The following is a 12,672-nucleotide window of genomic DNA, read 5'->3' on the forward strand; positions in this document are numbered from 1 at the left end:
TGGGGCTTACATATATTTCCTTCTCACAGCCTACTGAAATCAAGCCAACAAAATGGAATACTAATTCAGCAACTTATCTCTTCTACTACCACTGTAATGCAAAGATAATAGAGCAATATAGTGGTACCTCGGGTTAAGTACTTAATTCGTTCCGGAGGTCCGTTCTTAACCTGAAACTGTTCTTAACCTGAAGCACCACTTTAGCTAATGGGGCCTCCCGCTGCCACAGCTGCAGGATTTCTGTTCTCATCCTGAACCAAAGTTCTTAACCTGAGGTACTATTTCTGCGTTAGCGGAGTCTGCAACCTGAAGCGTCTGTAACCTGAAGCGTCTGTAACCCGAGGTACCACTGTATTCTTATTGAGCTCAAGCATCATCTCACAATATAAGGTTTTGAGTGTGTTTGTGTAATCCATTGCACATGCCCTAGAACTCAGTGCAAGATACAGAGATTCCATGTATCAATTGAGAGTATTGGAAGACACCCAACTGTCCACTGAAACTCCAGATCCCAAATTAAGATTGATAGCAGTGGTCTACCTTTCTTTTAAACTTTCCGCCATTAATTATAATCTCATTGAGAAGCCTCTAAGTAAGCTTCCAAGGAATCCCAAGATTTCTTTTCATTCTTACCTGAAACATGGCTAAAAACAGGACTTATATTTTACCCAGTGGTTTATCAGAAATTCAGGCTTACCAGAACAGTGGGGTAATTTTATACAGGAAAAAAATAAGATCTTAGGGAAAGAAAACAGCCTTTTAAAATGGTAGCCATGCAAAATAGTACTCAATGTTTTCTCCCAGTTTAATTATTAGTCTTACGCATTTGTACAACTTTTATAAAGCTTGAGAATAAAGCAAGGCTTTAGTCATAGTCATTCAAACACTTCTCAAATAGGAAACCAGAGAGCTTTTATGTTCTTCTGATTACCTTGGACAACAAATACAATGGCAAAATAAATTATACACCATTTGCCAATAAAATATTTACAATTAGCCTCTGAGTAAGTGTGCCAAGAAATACCAGTGATTATATATCAGATTAGAAATCAGATAAACTCTAGTACTTTGTGTGGTGAAAAAGTGCATGGTAAGCGAAAAGCAATACAGAGCTTGAGGGCTCCCTTTCCCCCCCTGAAGTACTGCATACTCAATTTGACAAAAGATATAGTAAAAATGTACCAGTACAAAAAATAAATAACGGAGGCCAAAAAAGCACCCATTAGGAAAATCGGCAGAACACTGTTATCAATACTGCAGGAAAAAGAAAACGCCTTCATATTTCTGTCAGTATGAACAAACACATCAGAAAACCTACGCATGCCATATCTCCACAGGTTCTCAAAGAAGAATCCTATAACACAGACATTTTATCGTTATCAGTTGCCAACAATTTTAGGAACTGTCTGGAATGCCACTAAGGGCCTGTTCGGACATTGATCCCCTCAAGCCCCATGGTCTCCTACAGCCAGAGATGAGGGGTACATGCCTTCCCACTCCGTCTTCAATCATCAAGTGATTCCTTCACCTGCAGTCTTACGTCTCACAGCCCACCTACAGCTTGACCACTAGCCCACAGTGGCAGACAAAGCCATGTTTCCCAACAACATGCACCAAAAATCCTGAAAGTGACAAAACTGTTATTTCATGAATGCTGCTACTTCCGAGGAAACAGGCCCAGGCAAAAAAATCCCTAAAGCAACCATATATGGTTATGCCACGTTATCCTTCTTCAAGTATCTCACGTATCCTTAACAAACATGCTCTGAAGTAGGTTACAGTGGTACCTTGGGTTACATATGCTTCAGGTTACAGACTCCACTAACCCAGAAATATTACCTGGGGTTAAGAACTTTGCTTCAGGATGAGAACAGAAATCGTGCAGCGGCGGCGCAGCGGCAGCAGGAGGACCCATTAGCTAAAGTGGTGCTTCAGGTTAAGGACAGTTTCAGGTTAAGAACAGACCTCCAGAACCAATTAAGTTCTTAACCCAAGGCACACTGCACACTGAAAAATAGTAATTATTTCCCAAGTGACAGAGGATTTAAGCCAGGGCTCCTCAGTCCACACCCACCACTCTTCCCACTAACACCCACTAACTGGCTCTCTCTCCGGCTTTTAGCATCATCGAGGACTGGAGATTTTGGTTGGGACCCTTCAAATGAGAAGCATGTGGTACTTAGGCAGAATATATAAATTCCTCTAATTCCTCCCCCTTGGGCGTTTAAATATTTTCGGACAGGAATCAGTTTTTAGAATACAGTGAAGAGGTTCCTGCTCTCTCCTTGATGTAATTATCCCACATCTTGCATCAGAGTTTCCTAATGCAAATCAGACTCCTTTAAAACTAGGTGTTGCAGTAGCTGGAAAGCAGCCATGGCCTCTCTGCAGCAGGCAAACTTGCTAAGGCTGGAATAAACATGGCGAGGGGTTGCCTGGCAGTTGAATGAAGGAGAATCATTTCTCCCCATTGACTTCCCTGTGATGTCTACTAACCAAAAGTGTATGACACGCTGTCAACCAAACTTCCTGCCCCTGCTCATTGGCCACTGTTTGTGGGAGCAGAGAAACTTACAATGTGGTCAGGTCATATTTCAAATTACTAGGCATCATTCTGGGCTGGGAGGAGAGAAGTGTGGGGAGGGGAAGAGGAGAAGTGATCGTGAGACTGCTGGCTTTGGCAGTAGCGACATAAATGGCATCAAGGTCTACGAAGGAGAAGGCCTGGGCAAGGCTTTACAGAAGCCCTCCTGGCTTCTTTTTTGATCCTGGAATGTCCTGCTTTTCCTTAAAAGGTAAAGGTAAAGGGACCCCTGACCATTAGGTCCAGTCGTGACTGACTCTGGGGTTGCGGCGCTCATCTCGCTCTATAGGCCGAGGGAGCCGGCGTTTGTCCGCAGACAGCTTCCGGGTCATGTGGCCAGCATGACTAAGCATCTTCTGGCGAACCAGAGCAGCGCCCAGAAACGCCGTTTACCTTCCCGCCGGAGCAGTACCTATTTATCTACTTGCACTTTGACGTGCTTTGGAACTGCTAGGTTGGCAGGAGAAGGGACCGAGCAACGGGAGCTCACCCCGTCATGGGGATTCGAACCGCCGACCTTCTGATCGGCAAACCCTAGGCTCTGTGGTTTAACCCACAGCGCCACCCACGTCACCTGCTTTTCCTTAGGACGTCCCTATTTTCATCGGAGAAATGTTGGAGGGAATGGGCTACCGATTATCTTCCCTCTGGTTGCCAAAGCAGAAAGTTCTAGTTGGTTCCAGAAGAGAAAATGCAATCTCTGAAGAGCAAGGGACATTGTTTCCACTTCCCTCCCCAACCCCACCCCATAGCACTGGTTTAAAAGGAAAGGAACCTCTCCTCTCAGCCCAACACCGCAATATGAAGAAAAGCAAAGGCCCTTCTCCTCTCTCTGGCACTGCCCCATTGCTAGAAAGGTCCTAGAATGCAGGAAACAGGGAAGACCTTCTACAGGAAATGGTCAACTGGAAATGGCTTTGCTGGCCAGATATGGGGCTACCTTTGAAGGTGACTTGGAAACTACAACTAATCCAGAATGCGGCAGCTAGACTGGTGACTGGGGGCGGCCGCCGAGACCACATAACACCGGTCTTGAAAGACCTACATTGGCTCCCAGTACGTTTCCGAGCACAATTCAAAGTGTTGGTGTTGACCTTTAAAGCCCTAAACGGCCTCGGCCCAGTATACCTGAAGGAGCGTCTCCACCCCCATCGTTCTGCCCGGACACTGAGGTCCAGCTCCGAGGGCCTCCTGGCGGTTCCCTCATTGCGAGAAGAAAAGCTACAGGGAACCAGGCAGAGGGCCTTCTCGGTAGTGGCGCCCGCCCTGTGGAACGCCCTCCCAGCAGATGTCAAAGCAATAAATAACTACCTGACATTTAGAAGACATCTTAAGGCAGCCCTGTTCAGGGAAGTTTTTAATCTGTGATATTTTACTGTATTTTTTGTTTCTATGGAAGCCGCCCAGAGTGGCTGGGGAAACCCAGCCAGATGGGCGGGGTACAAATAATAAATTATTATTATTATTATTATTATTATTATTATTATTATTATTATTATAATGTGACATCTGAATTGACAAACCATGGTGTGAAGAGGATTGGCAAACAGCTGTTTCTTCTTACTAGTTTGGTGCAATGTCAGAATTGGCATTCCACCACTATTGCTATTTCTCTATCATCTGGAGGCCACTGGGCAGATGGTTAGCAACCCCTGGTTTATTGCCGCAGGCTGCAGAGTCCTGTTGGAACAAATCAAAGTAGTTCTACGGAAATACTTACTTCTCTCCAGCCTTTGGGTGATGGCTTTGACGGAAGGCCACTTTTCTTAGCCCTTGAAGCAAGCACCAGAGGAACTAATTTTCTGATATGCTATCTTGAAGGAATTAATCTGAAAATGCTGAAAAGAGAGAGAGAGAACGAAAGCTGAAAGTTTGTAGTTATCAATTACAAAAGCCACAATATCTCTTTTATTTCAGCAAGAGGTCGCTTATATTTCATACTTCAAACTTAGCGCTGTAATATTGAGTGCTGGCTGCCAGTTGCTGGCATGTCTGAATGGTGAATTATCTAAACCCATTTCAATCTCACTTCAGACCTGGGTGCTACTTTGGTTGCTGTAATTGATTACCCTTATCATGAGAAAGATGAGGGTGGGGGTGCTATCCTATTGATTATCCCAGACTTTTCAGAGGGAAGGGTAGAAGGAAGGGTGGGTCTGAAAAGCCTAATAAATAATAATATTTATCCTTTTTTCAGGATGTCATTTACTTTAATTAGTAATTAATTAGTAATTAGTAATTTAATTAGTAATTAGAATTCATTCGCACATAAAAGTTTTGAATCCTTCAATAATAATAATACATTATGTTGCAGGTTTTTTAATTAATTTTGTTCAATAAAGCTTAAAAATAAATATTGAAATCAAACAGGCTACAAAAACAACCTCAAAACCCACCTAACAACCTCAACCCAAAACCAAGAAAGAAAATGCAATAATTAAAGGTTGCTAACCAAAGAATCTAGATGTATAATAAAAAGGAGATTGAAGGGAAGAGGAGAGATATTGAACAGGTAGCTCATATATGAGTGCCTTATGCAACGTACCGGTACTCATAAATGGCATCCCTGTGGCTTTGGCACTTATTTTTTTCTCCTTATGTTCCTAAGTCACTTTTACTATCAGCTCCATCTAAACACAGTATTTCATAAGAAACTACAGGACAGATGTGGATTGCGCCTAACATCATGTGTACACTGCTTCCCAAACCATCAGTGAGAGCACACTGGATACAGAAATATGCACACAACCAGTGGGTGTGTTTGCTATCAGAACTGCATTGAAACCATTATGGGAGTAGGAAGGGGGGGGGAGGACTCAGCTGGCCATCTAAAAGCAGGCCAAATTTCTAATAATTATACCAATCCAAGGCAGCCTACAAGCTGCTGCTGACACTGCACACCCCTACACCTTTCTGTGCCAAAAATGAGCTCTGAGGCCTACAGGTTAGGCTCTGGTCTTAAGCCATTTGCCCCCATTTGCCTCTTACCACTTACATCTGGGCACTCCCTATTTAAGAGGTGCCTGCCAGCAGGATTTGAGATACCCGTCAAGCTATTATTTTGAATTAATTAATTTATCTGAATAGTCTCAGCTGCTTAAAAAAAGAGACAGGGGCATTTAAATTTGCATTACCAAATTAAAGCCAAAACAAATCTGCCAGCCACTTCTGCGGTTCTCTTCCCGGCAAGACTAGTCTTGCAGAAGTACATGTCACGGCGCTTGCTCGCGGTCCCCCCAGCAATTCCCAAGGCTGACAATTTTGTACGGAATGACAACTATGCGCAGCATTTTGCTCACAGGTACCACAGAACTCGGGGTCACCGACAGCTGAAACATTTTCCTGGAAGCAACAAAACTATAAACTTCTAACCTTTGTCAAGGTCTGACGCCTTAATGGGTTTATGACTGGGAAGATGAGAGAGAATCATTCTTTGCAAATACCTGTGCGATATTCTTATAGCTTTGGTCTCTTGTGGAAGCCGTATAAAAGTTCTGGGCCCTTATCTTGTATGAAGTAAACTGAAGTAGTGTGTGTGTGTGTGTGTGTGTGCGCGCGCACACACACACACACACACACACAGTGGTACCTTGGGTTACATATGCTTCAGGTTACACACTCCGCTAACCCAGAAATAGTGCTTCAGGTTAAGAACTTTGTTTCAGGATAAGAACAGAAATCGGGCTCCGGCGGCGCAGCGGCAGCAGGAGGCCCCATTAGCTAAAGTGGTGCGTCAGGTTAAGAACAGTTTCAGGTTAAGAACGGACCTCCGGAACGAATTAAGTACTTAACCCGAGGTACCACTGTGTATATATATAAAATTAGCTTGGGAATGGGTGAATCAGTTCTTGTATATCTTGTATTATTTGTTGTGATTGTACTCTGATGCCAGGAATAGGTCCTTCAAGCTATATTTAATATGCTGCCATTAGTTGCAGATGCCCAGTGACTTTGGGGCGAAAGGAGAGAGCTCAACTGAAGCATCCAACACTTGGGTGGATTGCAGGAACGTTTTTAGACTACCTGACTGCAAAGTTTGCAAATAAGAATTATTGGTTCCATTTGTTCAAACTGATTACATCTGCAATTACATCTTTACGGGCAATTGCATTGGCCTGTTTAAACTGAGGTTTTGTCTAAAGAAACTTTGCTCACTTTAAATCTTTGCAAGTTTTACTGTAGTTGAACTAAACCCACACAGAGCTTACATGAGCACAATATAATACAATCATTATTAGTCCAATAATATATTGGAATATTCAGGATCACTACTCATGATTAATACTTCATGGTTTAAAAGGCGTATGCTGAACAAGTAAAAGAATGACTTATATTTGAACTGTGGACAAATACAGAATATAACTAGAAGATCTGGAGTCCAGGTTACTAAAAGGCTCAGAGGGTCTTGAGATGATTAATAAACTGTGGATCACTCCACGTATTTACCTTTCATATTTAATAACCAAGTGTTTTTGCAAAATTATGTGTTATTATGTATTATTATTATTATTATTATTATGTATTATTTCTTTGTCCTATGTTTTTGCCTGCTTTTTGTGTTAGAAGAATCTACCTGTTTTTAATCATTTGACATTGGTGAAGGGTTTATAAACATTTGAAAGTAAAAACCCAGTAGTTTATATTTTACTTGTTCAAACTCTTTCATGTACCAAAATCCTATTTTATAGTGTGTGTGTGTGTGTGTGTGTGTGTGTGTACACAGAAAACAATACACATAACTAAACAGGAAAAGTAAGTATTTTTATATATTGCTTAGTATTTTTAAAAAAATCTAAGCAGTTCAAAAATATGTTATTGTCCCATTTTGAGCATAATCTGGTTAAAAAAAAAAATACCACAATGAGTCTTCTTCTTATGCATCTAATTCAAAATCTACTGGAACTACTCAGTATTCTTTCCTGGTTTTCATATTGCATTGCAACAAAGCCAGAATTATTAAAAATCAGGAGGATAAAATCTGAGCACACATTATCAGTTTATATGTGGCTCTTTTTCTAAGAATAGTCAAGAAAGACTGACAGATGCTTGATTATTATGACCATAGTGAAAAGTGAAAGGATGGGAGAAAGATGAAAGTCCAGCATGCTTAATGGATAGACAAACAAAAGACCAAAACAATAGTTTGAAAGTGGCCGGCATATGCTCGTTTCCATGATAAGCTGTGAATGGGTATCTGAAAGGAAATGTCCAAATGGCAGATGTTTTTGATAAACAGAAGGCAAAACGCCCCAACGTTACCAACAACTGAAATGGGTGGGGGCGAGATAAATGCATTTTCTAAGCACCAGATAGTGAAACAGAGCCGTTTCTTTGCACATTTTCCCTTAAAAAGTAAGCATTGTAGATGAAGAGGCTAAAACCAAGTCTCACTAAGACCAAATCTACTGTATCAGCTGAGAATATGAGTTCTGCCCAGTTCAAATCTCAGTTGCTGATGCTTCCAGATGGTTGCTATTTTCAGGATTCAATCACATAACGGCAAATTCAGGTTGGACAATTACCGCTGATTGAGATGTCATCCACAACAAACCTGCTTCCTCAGAGGCAACATCATTTAACCTCCCTTCAAAAAGATCAGAATGCATGCTTAATAAGCAGTCACTGTCGTATAACCTCCCTACAAACAAATCAGGTATAATCCTGGACAAACTGGGTGTCTAGAATCGACCCGAGTCTCACCTGAACCTCAGCCTGCATTCTGCCTCATGCAAGGATAATGAAGCTAACTTACTTTACAGGGTTGCTGTAAAGTGCTCTGAACACTTGAAAGCACAAATAAATACTAATCTTTGACATCCATCAAAATACACACTTGAAATGAAGAAGTAAAAGGACTTGTCTAAAATGAAGACACCGTCACAGGAATGCTTCTGCTACGTGGCTGTGGCTCAGGCCAGTTCACATTGAGGAAGCATTGAAAATCTGAATGGGCCCCATAAGTGTGACTGTATTTTTCCATTTGCAATCACTGTATTTGTCCTGTATGTGAATCAGGTTTGGATTTTTTTATCTTAAAAAGCTTTGAATATCCCCACCCCCACCCCAAAAGTGCTTGCACTGAGACACCACAATATGAATTGATCAATATGCTATCCAAGCAAATGTCGCAATTTGGCTAAATACTAGCACCATTTTAAAACGGGAAGTCATTATATGGAATCACAAGGAAAGCTGTCATGTTCAGATTTTGTCTAAATAGACCAAGGTAGTCCCCAGATGTAGGGACGCGGGTGGCGCTGTGGGTTAAAGCCTCAGCGCCTAGGGCTTGCCGATCAAGAGGTCGGCGGTTTGAATCCCCGCGGCGGGGTGCGCTCCCGTTGTTCGGTCCCAGCGCCTGCCAACCTAGCAGTTTGAAAGCACTCTCGGGTGCAAGTAGATAAATAGGGACCGCTTACTAGCGGGAAGGTAAACGGCGTTTCCATGTGCGGCTCTGGCTCGCCAGAGCAGCGATGTCATGCTGGCCACGTGACCCGGAAGTGTCTCCGGACAGCGCTGGCCCTCGGCCTCTTGAGTGAGATGGGCGCACAACCCTAGAGTCTGTCAAGACTGGCCCGTACGGGCAGGGGTACCTTTACCTTTTTAGACCCCAGATGTTGGACTACAATTCTGAGCATCCTTGACTATTGGTCATGCTAGCTGTGGCCAATGGGATTTGTTTGACAACGGCAACTGGAGAGTACCAAGCTGAATACCCTTGCGGTAGACATTTATCTACTTGTTGCTGGGGTGGGGTAGAGGAAGGCACGGTGGAAAGACATGATAGGAGTGCCCAAAAGCACAAAAGAGGAGAAGCCCAAACAATCATAATTAAGTCTTAAGAGATTGTCTTCTCACCCATCTCTTCAACAAATGATTATTTGAAAATAGGTAGCTAGACTCAGAAAATAATTTCTTCCAGAATTCCTGACTGGCCATGTGGTTTTGGGTTTTGCTCCTTCCTCACTATTGGAGATGCTGTCATAATGGAAGGCTTCATAAGCAGTGTTTAAAATTCCCCAGGTGCCAGGCATGTTTTGTGACTGCAAATGGTCCACTTGCAACCACATGTAATGTCCTGTCCCCCATTTGGCAACTGACATCCCCACTATTTGGCAGGTGCGCAGCATTTATAAATATTAATTATTCGAATGACTTATGATTGGTCACTACTGCTGAAGCTGAGACCCATTTATGTTAAGGTAAAGGTAAAGGTACCCCTGCCTGTACAGGCCAGTCTTGACAGACTCTAGGGTTGTGTGCTCATCTCACTCTAAAGGCCGGGAGCCAACGCTGTCCACAGACACTTCCAGGTCACGTCCATTTATGTTAGTGTTGGCCAATTAGCAATTGCTACTGATAGTAAAAATGTGTGAAATGTGTATTAGTTCACATGTTTCAAAAAAAGAGATTAGTGTAATTGGTAAAGTGCAATTAAATTGTAAAATATATTAATGCTGATGATATACACAATACATTGTTTGCTTTGTAGTCTTGAAAAAAAGATTGTGATTAGATATTCCATTTTGGCAGACATAACCTAGGTTTAAGGTGCTATCTGGCAACCAGTTTATATATCTGAGTTTATAACACTGTTCATAAGAGGTAAAGGTAAAGGTAAAGGGACCTCTGACCATTAGGTCCAGTTGTGGCCGACTCTGAGGTTGCGGCGCTCATCTCGCTTTATTGGCCGAGGGAGCCGGCGTACAGCATGTGGCCAGCATGACTAAACGGCTTCTGGCGAACCAGAGCAGTGCACGGAAACGCCATTTACCTTTCCGCCAGAGCAGTACCTATTTATCTACTTGCACTTTGACGTGCTTTCGAACTGCTAGGTTGGCAGGAGCTGGGACCGAGCAATGGGAGCTCACCCCGTCACAGGAATTCGAACTGCCGACTTTCTGATCGGCAAGTCCTAGGCTCTGTGGTTTAACCCACAGCGCCACCTGCATCCCTTCATAAGAGGTGTCAGGAGTTTAATACGACCAGAACCTGACCTGTTATTGAGTAGGATTAAGGATTAATCCAGTAGGCATAGGATATAAGTGAATGATATGAGACAGAGACCTAACAGTTTGAAATCACCATCACTTGTCCCCTGCTACTTGGATATATAAATAAAGTTGTGGCTATTCCCACCACAGGGACACTATCAGTATTTGGGATAAAGGGAACAAATGGGGCTTTCTAAAATAAACCAGGCCAATCCAACTAAAGTTGGGCACCTGTCACAGTCACCACTCTTCACAGGACAGATTTAGTTCAATTCACACATCATAAAGTCTGCCTCCAGGGATCCCCATGCTTGGCTTATCAGTGGCATGACCTGTGAAAGTATTCATAGCTTAGCAAAAGCCAGCCATTTGAAAACTGCTTAGCAAGGGAAAACCCAAAGTAATCAATACCTATTTAGAAGGTGGCTGTGATTAACTAAAGAGCTCACAATGAAGTATCCTTTAAATGAAGTTCATAGCCTTTCCGTACCAAGCCTATTTCTGCACTGCAGTAAGAAACCCAAAGAGGCAAGCTTTGTCACAAGTTGATTTTGCAGATCACTGCACTGCAATGATGGAGAATATGGTACAGATGAAGATAAATGTTCTGCTCGCTCAGTAGCACACCACCACGGAAGTTAAGATTCACAACGTTGCTCAGGATGAAATGTGGGCTTCCAAAGGTGCCAATAAGCGAAAACCTGTTACGGGGTGAAATCCGGCTTGTTTAAATACTCGCGAGTATTACTGCCAGAATATTCTTGGAACATAACCCTGCACCCCCTCACAATCTTACTGCTCTTCATTCTACCTGCATAATTAAGCCTGCAATTCCGAATATACTTAAAGGGGAACACTATTCAACAGAGTAGTTCTAAGCAAGAGTGTGCACTTAGAATCAGTTAACAGGCATTCAAAACCAGACGTTCATAGAATCATAGAGTTGGAAGGGACACTGAGGATCATCGAGCCCAACCTCCTAGGCAGCTGTCCCATTCAGGGATCCAACATGCAGCCTTGGCATTTTCAGCACCACACTCTAACCCAGGCATCATCCTGACCACTGCTCCTGTTAGCTAGGGATGATGGGAGTTGTAGTCCCAAAACATCTGGAGGGCCGAGTGTGCCTATGCCTGCTCTAACCAGCTGAGCTATCCAAGCTGGCAATCGAACAGTCTTCACAATTTTTAGTTCGCAGAAACAAAAAAATCCTTAGTTTAGTGATGTCACCAGAAGAAACCATGTTACGGCTAATAAAAAGGAGTTCCATAACACTTAATGGGTTCATTTCTTTGGGCTTGGAATGCATGCCGCTCTCTGCCAGAATCCTACATTTACGCACATACTGGGATCTAAAGCCTCATGATTATTTAATTTGACATATCCTTTTATAGAAAATATAAAAAGGAGGGAGGGAAATTATCTCTCCTCACTGGACAGTTATTAAAATCACGCATAATCCTGGAAGGTGCAATGAAAACAAGTCCTGTGGTGGCTTTGGGCTCAAAGATAATTACAGCACTTTCCTCATCTCCCTGCAATTTTTCTGTAGTAAAGGCTAGCTGTGATCTAATAAAACAGATCGCCAGCCTGCTTCGGAAGGAATACTAACCCTAGCACATGTACCATTACTATAAAGCTATAATATGTATGAATAAAGTCTAAAATGTAAGAAAAGCTTGAGGCAAGAGTTTTCACTGCTTGTTCAAGGTCATACTGAACAGCTACAAAAGTCAGGAATAGAGTTCACAACTCAAGTGCCAAGTCAACTCCCAGGCCTGGGCTCAGAAGCCACTGACTTGTCTTCTCCTGAAGCAAAGGTTAATTACTCTGCCACTCACTGGAAATATTCCTCTTTGTGGAAATACAAGCTTCTACTGAGAGTCAATTATGGACAGATTAGAGAGATGTCCACAAAGATAGAGATAACTGGGAAAGGGCCGAATTAACCATTACAGAAATTGAATACAGCAGTATTACACAATGTATTCACCAACAGTTTTGATATGCTGTGTGTTATAATAAGCTCCCCACCCACCCACCCTTTGTAAATTAACAATATGGCATTATTGGGTACAAAAACTTCCTAACCGAAGG

General features: G+C 42.5%; 1 protein-coding gene across 22 annotated transcripts in view; it reads right to left on the bottom strand.

Annotated features, from left to right (window-relative positions):
* APBB2 (amyloid beta precursor protein binding family B member 2) overlaps positions 1-12,672 on the bottom strand; it is a 170,071-nt gene that overhangs the window by 109,927 nt on the left and 47,472 nt on the right. For 17 of the 22 annotated variants that reach the window (XM_083458188.1, XM_083458178.1, XM_083458179.1 and 14 more), the window contains one exon: positions 4,305-4,422. The gene's annotated coding sequence lies outside the window, so the exon portion shown is untranslated. The remainder of the gene's footprint in view (positions 1-4,304; positions 4,423-12,672) is intronic. The other 5 variants (XR_014515359.1, XM_083458172.1, XM_083458169.1 and 2 more) reach the window with 1 other exon arrangement.

Source organism: Podarcis tiliguerta (genome assembly GCF_965153285.1).
Source record: "Podarcis tiliguerta genome assembly, chromosome: 9".
NCBI lineage: Eukaryota > Metazoa > Chordata > Lepidosauria > Squamata > Lacertidae > Podarcis > Podarcis tiliguerta.